General features: G+C 39.3%; 1 protein-coding gene across 11 annotated transcripts in view; it reads left to right on the top strand.

Annotated features, from left to right (window-relative positions):
* Window positions 1-17,554, top strand: part of LINGO2 (leucine rich repeat and Ig domain containing 2) — a 1,254,957-nt gene that overhangs the window by 890,209 nt on the left and 347,194 nt on the right. Inside the window, exon 1 of one of the 11 annotated variants that reach the window (XM_075826622.1) lies at window positions 13,303-13,410. The exons of the other annotated variants lie outside the window; for them this stretch is intronic. The gene's annotated coding sequence lies outside the window, so the exon portion shown is untranslated. Of the gene's footprint in view, window positions 1-13,302; window positions 13,411-17,554 lie in introns of those variants that run through there. 11 annotated transcript variants of the gene reach the window in all.

Here is a 17,554-nt window from a genome sequence, read left to right as displayed (position 1 = left end):
ATGCTTTAACACACAAACAATAAACTTTAAAATACTATCCTTATATCGAGGAAACAGTCTGGAGGCATCTTAGCAGATCGAGACATATTCCAGTGACCTCAAATGATTTCTACACCATTTGGACAAAGCCTGGGGAGATTTCAAAGTCTGTATGACAGGGATAGATCAAGTTATCATAGTACTGGAAAATAGGCTTGAGGCAGAAGTAGGCTATTATCTAGAGTAAACAATGAAAGACACATCCACGGGTGCTACAAATAATTTCAGTGCTAATTCTACAGATTATAAAAAATATTTTTATATATATGTATGTATATATGTATGCATGTATATATATATATATATATATATATATATATATATATACACACACACAGACAATGACAATTAATGACGTGTGTAAAGTAGCACAGTGGTACTGAAAGATCTAGCCACAAACTAAAATGAAGTATTGATTCACACACCATGAGAGCAAACTCATTCTATCGTATTTTGATTAAGAAATATCATCCGTTGGAGAATAGTTTTCTTGGGTAGAGGATCACTGGGAGAGGATTCGCATGGCACAAAGCAAAACCATTGTCGCCAACTGTGACTGCAAGATGCTTATCTCTGATAAGAATACAGCAATTGTAAACCCTGTGTTGCCAAATATACCATTTATGGATTCACATGTCTCTTTCTTCTTCGAGAGAAGATTGCTGGAGCTTCAATTTTACATATTTTCTTAAACTTCTTTTCATTATTATTAAAACTGTTGTAGTTAAGTTGTTAAGTTATAATTACCAAGTAATACAAAATTTACACAATAACTATTGGGAAGGAGAATTTGCCTTCAACCATTTAATAGTATTTATTATCTATGTCATATGCAAAGTCATACTGCCCACCAAGTTGCTATAAGTATTCCACTATAAGTACTGATAGTGAACTGCCCTGATGTATAGGGGTCTACATTAAAAAATTGTTAATTGATCACCAATGAAGAGAGTGTAAAATTACCACAACTAAAAGTATATAAAACATGTCTTTAATAAATCACATGTGAAAAGCTACACAAATTACATAAAAATGCAAAGAGAATGTCACAATAGGAAGGTCCACACAGAAAACAGTTTTAGTGGGCTGCTCATAAAAAACACCAATATCATAACATTGAATACTGTATATAATCTTCATAGGAGGGCACTTAGAGAAAAGTGTAAGGATGAAACTGTCCAAGAATCATATCAGCAAATGTATAAGCACAATGGCAAAGTGTAAAAAAGCAGGAAGACAGATTCACATGCAGAAACACAATAAAGTGATAGGTTAGGGTATACCAGAAGCCAAACCAATTCACCGGCGAAACGCGTTGGGTGTGTGATTGGGCTTATAGTATACCCCAATCACTTGATTGTGTTTCTGCATGTGAATCTATCTTTCTGCTTTTTTACACTTTGCCATTGTGCTTATACTTTTGCTTACATGATTCTTGGACAGTTCTGTCCTTACATGTTTCTCTAAGTGCCCGCCTATGCAGATTATATGCAATATACTATGTCATAATGTAGTTGTTTTTTACCAGCAGCCCACTACAACTGTTTTCTGTGTGGACCTTTCTTTTGTGACATTCTCTTTGCATTTTTATGTAATTTAACATATGATTCAATAAAGACATGTTTTACATACCTTTATTTGTGGTCTAATACCTTTATTTTACACTCTCTTCATTAGCATTCCACTATGATGACATTCTAGAACAGCGCATTGCTTGAGGCCCAGATCACATAACAAAATCAGTCACCTGCAGCCCACACACAAGCACCTGTTAACTGAGTTATCCCCACTGAAATATCACCATGAAGTTACATTAGCACAGAAGCTGCTTAACAAGCTCATTAGCTACACATAATGGGGAAGATATTCTAATGAATTTATAACAAAATTTTCTGGAGTATGGTTATTAAAAAAAATATAAACATAAATCTCATTCATTGCAAAATATTTTTGAAAAATTCCATTTTGGGGACGGAAGCTGCAGCTCATAAATTCTTAGAATGGGTACAAAAGTTACAACCACTCTGAGCAACATTTTCCCACCTTTTTGCCCAAGCTTTTCTTGAAAGGGTTTTAAAACTTCATAAAATAAGTCCAGCAATCTAAACAAGGGTCTCCCGGGGTGCCAATGAGTTAACGTGGCAATCGGGGGCCTAACAAAGTCCCCCAAGTATGTTGTGTGTCACTACCTTTTAGATTGCCTGTGAGAGTAACACTGACAGGCCATAATGCTTCGGATTACTATGAATTCCATAGCATTAGGTATGTGATCAAATGATCACAGCTTCAAGTTCCCTAGTGGAAGTGAAATAAAGTTTTATGAAGTTTAGTGAAAAAAATCAAAATAAAAAGCTCCCCAAAAATAAACCCCTTTTGACTAAAAAATATTTTATTGTTTAAAAATAGTAAGCAATAAAAAAAATATATAGGGCACCATAATAATCACAAAGATCCATAGAATAAAGTAAATTTATTATCTATACCGCGTGGCGCAAGGCATAAAAAAGAAATGCAAAAAGCAACAGAATTTATAAAAGCTAACTAAGAAATAATGTTTACCCCTAAATTGTGCCCAAACCTTGAGAAGTAACCCTAGATCTTTATCCCTGCCAAATAGTAACCACTCCAAAGTCCAGTGGCAGCGTGCTTTACAACAATCCAGCCAAACCTCGGCTTTGCAGATGGTGATTTTAGGCTTGTGTGCAGCTTTTGTGCTAAGGTCTCATGTCACACACTTTGTGAGTTTGTGTGGTCTACTGCTTCATGGCTGAGCTGTTGTTACTCCTAAATGCTTCCACTTTACAATATCGGCACTTACAGTTTACCAGTTGACCGGGGCAGATCTAGTAGATCAGAAATCAGAAAAAATAAAATTATTTTAGTTCAAACTTACACCGCATTCCAAATTATTATGCAAATGTTATTTTTCGCTGATTTTCCTAAATAGTCAATGCAAATGACAGTCAGTATAATCTTCAAGCCATCAACCGTTGGAGTATAATGTGAATTGTATTGAACAAATCTCCTAATGATAACAGATTTTTTTTTAGAAGTAAAAAACTCAAAATGCACTGTCAAATTATTATGCACAACAGAGATCAAAACATTTTAAAGGTTGTAAAGAGAACTAAAATGGTAATTTGTTGAATTTGCAGCATCAGGAGGTCATATTTACAGAAATCAATGGAAAAAAAACTTAGCAGGCCAAGTTACATGTTAACATAGGACCCCTTCTTTGATATCACCTTCACAATTCTTGCATCCATTGAATTTGTGAGTATTTGGACAGTTTCTGCTTGAATATCTTAGCAGGATATCAGAATAGCCTCCCAGGGCTTCTGTTTTAATGTTAACTGCCTCCCACCCTCATAGATATTTTGCTTGAGGATGCTCCAAAGCTTCTCAATAGGGTTGAGGTCAGGGGAACATGGGGGCCACACCATGAGTTTCTCTCCTTTTATGCACATAGCAGCCAATGACACAGAGGTATTCTTTGCAGCATGAGATGGTGCATTGTCATGTATGAAGATAATTTTGCTACGGAAGGCACGGTTCTTCTTTTTGTACCACGGAAGAAAGTGGTCAGTCATAAACTCTACGTACTTTGCAGAGGTCATTTTCACACCGTCAGGGACCCTAAAGGGGCCTACCAGCTCTCTCCCCATGATTCCAGCCCAAAACATGACTCCGTCACCTCCTTGCTGACGTTGCAGCCTTGTTGGGACATGGTGGCCATTCACCAACCATCCACTACTCCATCCATCTGGACCATCCAGGGTTGCATGGCACTCATCAGTAAACAACACGGCTTGAAAATTAGTCTTCATGTATTTCTGAACCGACTGCAACCGTTTCTGCTTGTGAGCATTGTTTAGGGGTGGCCGAATAATAGCTTTATGCACACTTGCAAACCTCTGGAGGATCCTACACCTTGAGGATCGCGGGACTCCAGAAGCACCAGCGGCTTCAAATACCTGTTTGCTGCTTTGCAATGGCATTTTAGCAGCTGCTCTCCTAATCCTATTAATTTGTCTGGCAGAAACCTTTCTCATTATGCCTTTATCTGAACTAACCCCTCTGTGCTCTGAATCAGCCACAAATCGTTTCACAGTACGATGATCACGCTTAAGTTTTCTTGAAATATCCTATGTTTTCATATCTTGTCCAAGGTATTGCACTATTTCACGCTTTTCGGCAGCAGAGAGATCCTTTTTCTTTCCCATATTGCTTGAAACCTGTGGCCTGCTTAATAATGTGGAACAACCTTTTTAAGTAGTTTTCCTTTGATTGGGTACACCTCGCAAACTAATTATCACAGGTGTCTGAGATTGATTACAATGATCCAAAGAGCCCTAAGACACAATACCATCCATGAGTTTAATAGAAAAACTAATAATTAAATGTTTATGACACTTAAATCCAATGTGCATAATAATTTGGAACACGGTGTAGTGACTATTGTCGCTAATAGGGCTGTGCTAGTAAGACCCAGCAGCAGTCTGCCACTAACGGCACCCGGCGATCATGTGACCAGTAACATGATCACCGGGACCAATAGAGGCAGCAGCGCTATTTATATACACAGCGCTCATTGAGCACTATGTAGAAGAGATCAGAGAAGCTAGAAGCAGCGAAAGCTACTTATGTCTTCTCCTCAGGGTCCCCGGGAGTCACTACCTGCCGAAGACTCGACATTCAGCTGCCCGATTGCTCTGGCAGCAAGCTACAACCTGTGTCGTAAATAAATGGTGACAGCACTCTGCGATCACCAATGTCACCTAAGCCACTAAATATAAATAACTATGCATTGCTGCAAATTCTACTTACAATAGGGAGGTTCTCAGCCCCAAATTGTGTTTGCCCACCTGCCTTGACCAGGTGTCCTCCATAGGTGGGAACCTACTCTGCACATACACCCAGAACAGGGACTAAGCCCACATATATGTGGAGATGGTAGGATTCCATGTAATGATGGTATCCCTAAGGGGAATTGATTGTTTTACATTACTTGGGAGATTAGTATATCTAGTGTGTAAAAGAGACAACGGGTTTCATGGGGCCGCTAGTTGATTTTCCAGCTCCCAATTAGATAAATGACTAGTTTTGTGTAACCAGTCCAATCTGTGTCGAAATAGACATGCCAAGTTATAGCCTCTAATGATAGGAAAATTAATCCATCCTTCCGCTCTCCAATACATCAGCTTAGAAAGTGAGATTCTGGGGTGTTTTCCATTCCAAACATATTGTGAGAAAGCGGTGTTAAGCTTTCTCATGTCTGTGCATTTCACTAGTAGAGGAAGTGTTTGTAAGGGTGTAAGGGGTATAAGAGTTTTGGGAAGCTCATCATCTGCACCTGATGGCAGTGGCCCAGAAAAGTAAGTGTGAGATGTTGCCATCAATTAAGTTCTAGGCTAAACTTATGTATGAGGGGGGTATAATTTAGTGTGTATAGGGTGTTTGGAGTCTTCCCAATTTTAATGCCCAGGTAGGTGATGTGATTCGCTACCGGTTTAATGGGAATTCCTAAGTTAGATCTATACATACTAAAATGAGAGTGACTTAAAGAGACTCTGTCACCACATTATAAGTGCCCTATCTCCTACATAAGGAGATCGGCGCTGTAATGTAGGTGACAGTAATGTTTTTTATTTAAAAAAAACGATTTTTTTTCACAAAGTTAGTAAGCGAATTAAGTTTATGCAAATGAGCTTTCTTAATGCCCAAGTGGGCGTACTTTTGCTTCCGACCAAGTGGGCGTTGTACAGAGGAGTGCATGACGCTGACCAATCGGCATCATGCACTCCTCTCCATTCATTTACACTGCACTAGCGATATAGATATATCGCTATGTGCAGCCTCATACACAAGCCCTAACATTACTAGTGTCCTGATAATGAATACACATGAAATCCAACCTGGACGTCATGTGTACTCAGAATCCCGACACTTCTGAATCTTTTTTTGTGAGATTCCGGCAAGTGAAACCAAATCTCGTTTAGCTCCGAGATCTCGCGAGATTTCGTATCCGTTGCTGGAATCTCACAAAAAAGAGTCAGAAGTGTCAGGATTCTGAATACACATGACGTCCAGGCTGGATGGTCATGTGTATTCATTATCAGGACACTAGTAATGTTAGGGTTTGTGTATGAGGCTGCACATAGCGATATATCTATATCGCTAGTGCAGTGTAAATGAATGGAGAGGAGTGCATGATGCCGATTGGTCAGCGTCATGCACTCCTCTGTACAACGCCCACTTGGTCGAAAGTAAAATTTTAGGCTATAGTCAAATTGCGGTAAAATCACATTTTGCAAAAAAATTTATTTGACTGCACTGTGTTAATAGACTAAGGTCATATTTTCCGGATCTACCACAGTTTAGGGAGTCGGGCTCCTAGCAACATAGTTATCAATGCCGCTAGGCGTTCCTGTCTCACTGCGGAAAAACTGTCCCTGTACTGTAATCATGTTTTCAGTACAGGATCGGGGACAGTATTCCCGCGGAGAAACAGGGACTCCTAGCGTCATAGATAAATATGATGCTAGGAGCCCGGCTCCCTGAACTGTGGTCGTTCTGGGAAATACTGCCGACATACGGTCCATATAAAACGGGCGAAACACGGACGTTTCAACAAGGCCACTTCAGAAGTGGCGGATTTGTCTCCTATTTCTTGTGCGGGTTGCGCTCTGAAAATTCACTACAACTGTTCACAAACGTGTGTGAAATGGCAGATTTTCACTGCCAATTTGCACCCGTGTGGGACCCGTTCTCACAGATCCCTCATAGGCTTGAGTCTATTGAGAGATCTGTAAAAACAGACATAAATGGGACATGTACTATTTTATTACGGCCCTTTACACGGTCCATTAAAACAACGGCTGTGTAAATAGCCCCATAGAAATACATGCAACCATGTGACGGCCGTTAAAACAACGGCCGTCACACTGACATTTAACACGTTCGTCTGAATAAGCCTGAACTCATTTTCAAAACCCTATGCACATGCAGCAGAAAAAAATCTGCATGGAATTTAGGACGTGCTGCTGATTATTAAATCAGCAGCATGGCTATTATGTTGCAGAATTGGAACTTATTTTACCCTTTAGGGTATGTTCACACCGCAAACAAAAAACAACCGTAACATACGGAGCTTTTCAAGGGAAAACAGCCCCTGATTTTCAGCCATTTCTTATGCATCAAGCATTTTTGATGTGTTCTTTACGGACATTTTTGAAGCTGTTTTACTATTGAGACAATGAAAAACAGCTCCAAAAACAACTCAAGACGGTACATGCACTTCTTTTTTACGGTGTGCTTTTTTTCAAAATTTTTTCAAAATCTGTAAGGCTACATGCACACGTTGAGGAATTTGGTGCAGAAAATCTGCATCAAAACCGCAGGTAAGGCTGGATTCACACGAGCACATTACGTCCGTAATGGCCGGAACGTATTTCGGCCACTAATCCCGGACCGAACACACTGCAGGGAGCCAGGCTCCTAGCAACATAGTTATGTATGATGCTAGGAGTCCCTGCCTCGCTGTGGGACAACTGTCCCGTACTGTAATCATGTTTTCAGTACGGGACAGTAGTTCCACGGAGAGGCAGGGACTCCTAGCATCGTACATAACTATGATGCTAGGAGCCCGGCTCCCTGCAGTGTGTTCGGTCCGGGATTAGCGGCCGAAATACGTTTCGTCCATTACGGACGTAATGTTCTCGTGTGAATCCAGCCTAAAGCTGCAGGTAAAATCTGCACCTAAGGACTTGTCCACACAGAACGGAATTGCTGCAGAAAATTTGTGCAGCAATTCCGTTGGAAGTAGCAGACGTTCCGCTGCGGAATAAAACGCATAATTTCCTGCATTTTTTTTTACTGCAGAAAATGTTGCGTATTTTGCTGCGTTTTTTTCAATGTTGGGAGATGGTGACATCTCCGTTGAAAAACGCAGCAACTCAGTCCACTTTCCGCAGCAGAAATTGACATGCTGAGGTCCGAAAAATACGCTCCACAGGTCAATTTCTGGTCGGAATTTTTCCGCAGCGTGTGGATGAAATTTGTTACATCACACCCACTTTGCTGCTACTATAATCTGCTGCGTATTTTCCGTCCGCAATTCCGGACAGAAAAAATGCAGCAATTCCGCAACGTGTGGACAAGCCCTAATAGTGCATTCTTAGGTGCGATTTTTACATTTTGATGTGGAAATACAGTAGGTGCAGGTTTTATGCTGCGGATTTGTTATTTTTTTTTTAAACTGGTCAGATACAATTTGCAAGTTCAAACGCTAAATAAATTGACATGCGGCAGATTTTAAAATATGCACCGCAGGTCAATTTATATGCAGAAAAAAATCTGTGACGTGTAGATGAGATTTCTTGGGCTCATTTACTTTGCTGGTACTGTATTATGCTGCGGATTTGCCGGACGAAAATACATGCGGCAAATCCGCACGTAATATGCATCATGTGCATTTGGCCTAACAGAGTTTTTTTTTTTTTAACTCATCCTAAGGCCCCGTTCACACGTGTTGGATTTGATACGGACTACAATGACAATCTGCATCTCATGCATATGAGGTTTCCTCAACCCAGTTCACATGCTAGGAAAAATTTTCCACGTGTATTTTTGTCCGCACCATGAAAAGAAATCTACCATTGCAATAAGTAGCATGCAACTTATTTTGCACAGAAAGGCAGAGGATAAGCCCCTTTGAATGACCATGGGACTAGTTCTTGTGCGGATCTGCTACACGCTTGTGGCACATCTACGGCAGAAATCCAAAGGAAGCCTCCGATTTTTGCTGCGTAAAAACACATTGGACTTAATAGCAGTGTAAGAAAGTTAGTGCTCCTTACATCCTCACAAGTGCTTCCCCCTCTCTTAACGCCCCCTTCACATAGTTTTATTGCCCTACATTTATTGTAGAGAAAATCTCAGAACGTACTGTACACTATAAACAATGTAAACAGAAATTCACAGGGCTCCATTATGTCCTTTTAGCATACGTCGGGCTGGTATATGTCGGTTTACCTTTTTTTGAAGGATGGAATAGCATAGTAGACTTTGCTATTCCATCCTGAGAGATTCCACAAAAGAACGTATACCGCACTTGACATTACTATATGGACAGTGACGTCAGGAACTTCCCAATGCCGGAGTCCCCAGACAGAGCATCACAAGTGCTCTGCCCGTGGTCTTTGTCCTGTGACGTCAGGGGATTCTCCGGGCCGGAATCCCTGGCCAGAGCGTTGCCGACTCTGATCGTGGACTCAGGCTTTGCAAAGTCCCTGGGCAGAGCTCTAGTAGAAGCTCTGCCCGGGGACTCCAGCCCTGGGAAAGCTCCTGACAACACTGTCCATTTATGGACAGTGACTTCAGTAGTTTCCCCAGAGCCATTCCCCGGGTGACGTATCCTACTTTATGCCATACAGAGGGATAAGTTTTGGCTAAATAGAACAAAATCCAGAGCATTAACCGGTCACAGCCTGCTCCATGGTTTCATTCACTGTAATTGACATCAGCACCAAAATCAGTTAATGCGTATAACGTACAAACGTGAGCGCCACACTTTCCATTGCCCAACACCGGTAATGAAGGCGGGGGGGCCCAGAAATCTTAGCTGTATGGGGCCCAGAAATTCCTCATAGCAGCCCTGGCCGAAGGTCTTGGGGGGATGTTTTCTATCCTCTCATAAGTGTAGAAGCGTGTTAAGGTCCCTGCCTACTACTTTCAGAGCATGGTGATCTTGCTGAATTTTCAGGTCTAAAGTCTGAAAAAAAAACTTTATTATCCCCATTGGGGCCATAATAGTTATATAGGCTCAATACATCCCCGTTACTTTCAATGAGCAACTGTATCCATCTACCTTCTTTGTCCACCTTTTGGGAAATAATTTTGTATGCAAGACCTCTGTGAAACAGAATCATAACCCCATGCCTTGCCGTCAACCGCTGGGGACCCGCAGACATATCCCACCCAGAGTTTCTTCATGCGCTCAAAATCTGCAATGGCCAGATGAGTTTCCTGTAGTAAGACCACATCTGAGTGAAAACCATGCAAGTGTCTAAGTATTTTGATCCGATTATTGGGCGATTTAAGGCTCTTTACGTTCCAAGAGATTATTTTCATATGGGGAACGCTTGACCAACAGTTCTAAAATACTGATCTTCCCGAACATCGGAACTATAATAGTGACATTGTATTAGTAAAGTTGTTATCATGTCTGCGAGCTCCCCAGCAGCATCTGTACACATTGCAAAAATGTCATACATAGCAACTTAACATGTAAAACATTTAACTTCTTAAAACAATAACTCTTTAAACTACTGGCAACATTGCCCATTGAGGACCAGCACATCAGCTAGTGCAAAGATGGAATATATTACACTCCCGCTTGTGTCGGGACATCTCTTTTTTCTAGTATAGAGGGAAGAGTTTTCCCCCCTCCTGGATTTGGTTTGCTAGGAACAATAATGAAATATGTGAGGACTCGGTAGCAAGACCCAGCCCCTCCCTGGGATATCAATATAGTAACTGATTATCTTTGCATATAATTGGGCATACCATCTAAGTTCTAGTCGGGGAGCTATCATGTGTCCAAAGTGGTCATAGGTATATTAGTGTCTATGACTCACCACCTGCATTAAAGGGGTTATCCGGGGACCAAAAAGTTTTCAAAAATTGCTTTGCATTCATATTTTTATGTAAAAAGAAGTCACTTACTAATGTACTTTAATTAAGGAGTCAGAGTCTTGTGAGACATGGGTTTATGGCGCCATGTCTGTTATTTCAAAGGTCGGGTCGTAATTGTTAGTGTTACTCTGCGAGCCCGGTTTTTGCCCACTGCGTAAAAGGTAATGGTCCATAGAGTCAATGATAAATGGTGACAGGCCTTTGGTTCAAGGGTGAACTGCGTGGTAGTGCCGGAATTGTTAAGGTCCCTGCCTAGTGGATTGACCACGTGGGAGACTGACCTTACTGGCGGCGGTCGGCTGGCCGGAAGTGAAGTGCCCACGCTGGTATGCACTGTGTATAATGACTCGGTTTTAGCAATCCTCCCTTCACCTTCCTAGAACTCAGTCTCTGTACCTTCAGTACCAGTACTGGCCACACCTCGACTGTCTCCCTCCATGTCGGTGGTACTGTATATGCCACAAGCAAGTCACCGGTACCTCCGTTCAATCTTGCCTCGCGGGTCCAAAATGCTGGCAGTGCTGGTAATAGTCTCACCCCAAGGTTCTGTTCAGGCCATCGGTGTCCCAATTAGCTGGTCTGTGCCGATTTTCACTACAAATTTAGCAGGTATATCCAAGGTAGGGTGGGAGCTCTCCTTAGCTGCTGCCTCACATGCTGGCGCCAGAACCAGAAGTCACAGTGCCATGTTTAAAGTCCCTGAGCTCTTCAGTATGACTCATTCTACTACCAATCTTTGTCTATGGATATGACATGGCTGTGTGCTTGATTTTATGCAATAGGTGTACATAACGCCTAAACTCAAAAATTAGGAGGGATACTTTTGGCAATATAGTGTGCATATACGCATATACTTTCTCCTTTAGTCTACACTAGATGTATTAATATAAAATTACATTATACGACGATTTATACTTACTTTTTAGTCAAAAATGAGTTTTTGGAATACGTTTTTGTACAGTTAAAGAAACCCAGTTATACATGCAGTTGAATGTACCTATGATAAACATGACGTATCCATGAATAACGATTTCTACTTCTTTCTGTACATTGCTGGCTATAAGCAGAGAACCGTAAAATGATGTACAGTAGAAAATAGTTCAGTTATGCATACAAAAATGTAATCCTTTTAATTTATTTCCTCTTTTTTAATTTTATTGAAACATTTTTCTTTTTTTTTTACATCCTGATGAGAAAGCTATCTACACCAAAAGGTTATTAGTAAACAGAGTTGTCAATGGCAACATATTTCCATCCTCCTGTGGTCTTAAATGTTGTGATTTTTGTCAATGGTTTCTATTATATAAAGCTCAGGTTATGGTGTTTTACTTTCCTCTTTCTGCAGGTGGCGTGCTTTTGACTGCTAGCTCACAATTCAATTTATTTCCCGTGTAGAGATACTTCTAATAGGTTTTGGTTGTGTTTCCTGATTTAATGGTAACCATTCCCTATGGTGTAGTATTAAAATAGGGACTGTTGTACAGAAGTCTGCTGCTGAGTGATTCAGATATTTCACAAGGGAATCCACTATGAGATCAGTCACTCCCTTTGAACAGTCACTGAGGATGGCACATCTGATATTGAAGTTGCTTACTGCACAAACAACTCTATCTGCTAATTAATACAGTTCAGGCCAGATACATACTGTAAAGATTTGCCTCTGCTCTCACTAGGAATTGGCCAATCATACTGTTGCCTGGAATTTAAGTAACATATATATTTTTGTCAATTCTTGAGATTTAAACAAAAAATGGAAAAAAAAGACAATACGGTTTGAAAAGAGTTGCAAATATTGACATGTTTAAGGCAATACAGCTTTACACTCTGAGCACATTTATTAACTATCCAAATTTGATAGAATTAGGGAATTCACATTATTAGCAAAAAAAATTTGAGAATGGGTAAAAAACGAAAAAAAAAACATACAAATATATACTTTTTAATCTGCACAATATTTCACTTGCTAGAGAAGCACTTTGGGCTTCAGAGATGCTCGTCATACTGTCAGTAGGGAAAGAAAATTGAAACCATAGTCAGCCATTTTGACGTTTTGGAGATGAGTCATGGTTAAATCTTTACGCTACTCTCAAAAGTATACACAAACGCTTCACTAATGCCCTTCTACTCTTGCCACTATTTTTCTTATTTTTCCTTACATATCAAATTCTGACTGCAGAGCTTGAAACTTGCCAAATTTTTGATAGAATTTGCATGAAAGCATAACATGCTATAGACGTTTTATCAAACCTACATCTTGAAAAGCTAAGGGGGATAGAATGTTTATGCAGGATCGTTGTTGGACCAATACAGCTTTATAATAACTCAATCAGATCATCACAAAAAGACAAGTTTAGCGTGGTCCTCTTATCACGGAATCTCTAAATGTTTTCTTCCTACAGTCATACTGTACATTATCGGGATATCTATTGCAAAGCCACTCCTTCAAAAACACACCGCAAAATATATACTGCATATAGTTTTTTTTTAAGTATTTGAACCTATTGGACATTGTACATTTAATCCATATCATATTTTCCTTTGCCTTTGTCATCAGCCCTGAACAAATAAAGTGTGCAATCACAAGATATTTCTAACATCTGACTGGAGGTGCGTGTGTCTGATGACCATTCCTTTCCAGGTTTGGAGTTAAGAACGTCAGTCAATAAGGGCCAGAAGGTAACTTTTTGTAGCTGGGAAACATATTGTTCGGTTGGTTTCATTTGTCTTGTCTATGACAAGTTAAATTTCAGCTTAGGGAACTTTAGTTTGTGTATCTCCTTCAGCTTTTCTGTGTACAAAAAGGAATCTTCTTGTAAAGGAAATAATTCACAAGCATCAACGCAACTCCATGAAGTGCCAAGAGCCAGAGAAACAGACTCATGGACAGAATTCATGTCACAGTACATCAACATTGCCTATTTCTCTGGTCTGTCCTCTGTTGCCTAGCTAATCAGAAAATATTATTTTCCTTTAAAAAGTGCTTTCTTTGATAGAAGAAAAATCTCTCTATTTCCCCTTGAAGGTCTGTACCTTTTCATTGTATGAATACAATTTATTGCTAATTAAGCTTATTATTCTGCTGCTTCATCCTGGAAAATAGAGCTTTGCAAAAGAAGATCTATTCATTGAATTGTAAAAAACATACAATATGCATCTAGAAATGACAAAACAGTTGCTGTTTAAAATATTGATTAACGAAAGTAGCAGCTGTGGTCTATTTCTTTAACATTGATGCTCTTTTTATCTTAATTACTTCTATGAAAAATAAATAATCTGCAGGTAAAAAATACATTTTTTTATTCCTATGCACATGGATTTATATTTTTATTCTCTGGTATCGATATAAATGACTGAAAAAAGAAAATGTTTTGTTTTTTTATTTTTAAATAAATTATTTAATCATTCACGTACCTTGGAAACAAATGGAACAACCCAACAGAAAATGTACTTGATACAGAAAAATCAATAGCAAGCACATCATTTTACAGTGGGGAAATAAGACATTTCTAGCCTATTGCGGCAAATGTTTAAAAATTGGCCAAAAATTGGCCCAAGTCAATAAATAATTTGGTGCAAGCATTACTTAAACATGAAGTTATTCAGCCATGCCCATGTATGCCTCTTCTTTAAACTCTGTCACACATGGAGCAGAGGAAGATTTAAAAAGTTGCATGTCTTTTGTGCTATTTTTCTAACAGCCATTTCTCTGGTGCATTACATTTAACTAATGTGCCCCAGTATGTGCTGAAGTAAACTCCTATTCTAATGTGCTGACTAGAAGGTCAAATGCCTGTTATGTAATTCTAATTCCGGAGCCAAGTGCCAGTGATTTTGTTTTATAATAATCACAAATGCCAGATGTTTTATAATAGTCTCAAATGCCAGATATTACATCTAGTGAGGGTACGAAGAATAGAGAAAGAAGCAGGAAGTTACATTGCTGCACAAACCATAGCTGTGCAAATCCATACAAAGACCAGTTATTGCCAACCTTATTACCACTCAATGGAGAAGTGGATCCACTAAGCTACAATCGGTTTGGCACTGACTACATTTGGATGTGAAGTCTAAGGAATCTCTACATTCTTCATCCTTAACCCCTGGTAGAATGTAGGGTCTTTACCAGTCGGATTCCCAGGTTGCGGTCCCCGGAATAGTCACTGATTGTTGGCAAATTCGCTGTAGCAAAGAACTTGAAGCGAATTCAGGAACGCAGTTGAGAGTCGTCAATAAATTAGCGGTCAGTACGTAGCAACCTGGAAGATGAGACTAAATCAAAATCAGGAGTCATGCTAGAAGTTGATACTAGGAGTAGAACCTTGGGAACCAGTCATCATTCCAAAGGATGAGATAGGAGCATAACCCAGGAACAGGGCCGAGGTCAAGGTCAGGATCAAGATCAGGGTTAGTAATAGAGTCAAATTAAGAATTGGAACAATTAGCCAGGCCAGGATGTAACTTAATTTGCAAGTTAAAGTCGCGGCTACTCGAAGAGATGCGCTGCTGGTACTAGGCGTGGTGAGTAAGACTTTAATTCTTGCTGAGCCCCATATTTTTGTTTATATTTGTTGACTGTTTTGCCAAACATCTTTAGGTAGGTTGAGCAATTTGCCATCTCTACTGTAAAAGTACCAGCTGCTGGGTTTTGAGGAACTACTGATTTGGCTCCAGAGTACTCTGGTTGGGAAATACTATGTATAGTCTATGTCATTAACTATAAATACTGGAATACAGGAAATAAAGACTTCATCTGTAAATTGTATCCTCTTACACCTAGTACTCTGGTTGGAACTTTAATGCTATTGCACTTGGGGTGTTAAGGGGGCTCAACATACAGGGATCAGAGAACCACATGTCACTACTGAGCTATCAGATTGGGAACTCTGGTCTTGGACATATAATCATGTCAGAAACCATTGCCAATGAGTGTTTTGGAAGCCATGCCTAAACAGGTTAGCATGCATTGGGAAATCACTAAATACATTATTTAGATACTACAGAGCATAGATCAAGTACTGTCCACATATAGACACATAAATTACTGTCCAGCTACATTAGCAATTTATGGAATTTGAATAAATGATGTCCATTCAGTTTGCTGGCATCCGCTGTATTCTCACACTGGGAAATTTTTAAGACCTAGCTTTATTTATTTGTGTAATTCGGTATTATTAGGGAGAAAGGAAACTTTTCATTGCTATGACACCCAGACTGGTCTGTTTTACGTTCTATTCATTTTTTGTTACTTCATAGCCATGCATGAATAATGCATATATACCAGCAGTTGTATAATTATATGTGAAGACATTTTTTAGAGAATGATCAATGTGCTTCATCCTTATCTCAGGAAATGTCAAATATGTTCCTATTTCATATCACGAGCTGTTCACATTTGCATTCTTATAACCAAAGCGACCATTAGAAATTTGTCATCCGCTTTGTGCATCTTTATTTATTCATATTTTTATGTATTTTGAAGAATCTGACAGGTCCTTAATTTTCATTTATAGAAAGTTCTTTATCAAACTTCACATATGCAAACAAACAAAACACAGTTTTACTAAATATAAACCTTGTCTTCAGACTTTACGGCGGATGTCCCAGGTGGTTGGGGGTGTGATTGTGTTATGCCTCTGGTTCATCCCTTAGGCCAAATGCACACAATGCAGAATTTGGTGCAGAAAATCTGCATCAAATCTGCAGGTAAAATCTGCACCTAATAGTGCATTTTATATGTGTTTTTAGGTGCACTTTTTCCATATTGATGCGGAAATTCATGCGGTTTTATGCTGCGGATTTTGGTGCATTTTTTTTTTTAAACTAGTCAGATACAATTTGCAAGCAGAAACCCAAAATAAATTGACATGCTGCAGATTTTCTACTTCTTGAAACCTCATTTACTTTGCTGGTACTGTATTACGCTGCGGATTTGCCGCATGAAAATACACGCGGCAAATCCACACGTAATACGTATCGTGTACATTTGGCCTTAGCTTTCAGTAAAATTTACACTATACGTTCAGACCGCTAAAGTCCTCAAATTCTCCTCATTACTTTTTTAAGTCCATCTGTCATTTCTTCATGTCATGCATGGCTGAGTCTATATACTGTAAATCTTGAAAAAAATGTACTGTATCATCTATTTGAAAATATAAAAGGGCCAAATTATTCAGCATTGCAGAGCAGAATTATCATGATATAAGTCATTCCTCTATCATGAGGTACTATTTATAGTTTTCTATAGGACTACAATTAAATCTACTAAATGACATTATCTCCTGCTGAGAGAACATGAATGGTGATATAATTTAGTATTCATCAGATGCCATAGTCCATATATTATTCTTGATGCCCGTCATCACCTCTTCATCTACCGTAATCTGTTTAAAAAATCCCTATAAAACAAACGTATTGTTTTGTTATTTTTTGGCTCCTCCATAATAATATTAGAAAAGTCTTCAGCATTGTATAGTGGAGTATTGCAATGACTACATAATCATAGTGCAAAGTTTGTAGAATGACACCAATACAGAACTGATGTCATACGCCAATGTATGTAAGCTGCCTTTCCTCATGGTGCAAGCTAAAGTTGTTTGTCAGACACTTAGGAAACAATAGTGGTTATCCAGTTGGGTAAAATCATCAAGCTGTACTGAAGTAATTCCATTCAATAGCTTTGCCTGTAGACTGGCATACTTCCAGGATACCTAAATTGCTTTTGTGCGTAAAATACTCCAATGAATTCTTCCTACCCACAGAGAGAAGAGAGAAAGAAGAAAAATACTGCTTAATCATATTTTCCTGTTATTTCTCTCTATCC

This window comes from Rhinoderma darwinii, chromosome 1 (assembly GCF_050947455.1).
Source record: "Rhinoderma darwinii isolate aRhiDar2 chromosome 1, aRhiDar2.hap1, whole genome shotgun sequence".
In the NCBI taxonomy this organism is placed as follows: domain Eukaryota; kingdom Metazoa; phylum Chordata; class Amphibia; order Anura; family Rhinodermatidae; genus Rhinoderma; species Rhinoderma darwinii.
Note: the sequence above shows the minus strand (reverse complement) of the source record. Positions and strands in the feature narration are given on the sequence as shown.